The sequence below is a fragment of the Batrachochytrium dendrobatidis genome (assembly GCF_000203795.2).
Source record: "Batrachochytrium dendrobatidis JAM81 unplaced genomic scaffold BATDEscaffold_148, whole genome shotgun sequence".
Classification (NCBI taxonomy): Eukaryota; Fungi; Chytridiomycota; class Chytridiomycetes; order Rhizophydiales; genus Batrachochytrium; species Batrachochytrium dendrobatidis.
The window spans coordinates 4,798-5,658 of record NW_006281185.1 but is presented as its reverse complement, the minus strand read 5'-3'; positions in this window follow the sequence as shown (position 1 = coordinate 5,658).

Sequence of the window (861 nt, the reverse complement as noted above, 5' to 3'; positions counted from 1 at the left end):
CTGCTCACTCTGATTGTCAATGTCCTGTAGGAAAATAAAGTGTAGAGAACACAGGAGCCGGTTTTGTAGTAGGATGAGAATCGCACATTGAAGCGTATAATGAAGTAGAATGAGCAGTATGATAGATCGTTGGAATGTGATAGACTGTTTGAGTATGGTAAACTGTTGAAACGTGGCAACTTGATGGAGTAGTATGTATGAGGGTGCGATGATGGGTAGTAGACGATCGATGAGTGGCGGACACATGGCTAGTTGAATAAGTTTTAGTAGTAGTGTGACTAGCCGAATGGGTTTTAGTAGTAGCGTGACTAGTCAAACCAGTTTTAGTAGTAGTGTGACTAGTCAAACCAGATTTAGTAGTAGTGTGACTAGTCGAATCAGATCTGGGTGGTTGAGTTGAAGCTCGAGTTGAAGATGTTGTACTTGTTTGCGAAACACGCCGAGATGTGGTTTGTGTAGCAGCTGCTGGTGTAGATGATGCAGACGAAGTAGATGAAGTAGAACTACAAAAAATAAACTAATGAGCATCTGATGAGTCAGTTGTAAACTCTAAATTATTACAATCACTTACACTCCGGCTTTCCACACTCTCCCGTTTGCATCTTGGATTATTGGGTATCCATCAGTGGCAGTATCACATCCACATCCTTGAGAAAATCCAACACGAGCATTTGCTCGATCAAGCACAACATTCAGGTTAGAAAAACGGGGAATACCAAGGTTGGCATATCTTTCACCACCAGATCGGGCAATCATTGCGACTATCAATCGCAACATATTAGTAAATGGCTGTAATACATGTGTGTAACGGGTTTTAATCACTTACAGTATCCGTTGGCATTTGGTTGGATATACTGTCGA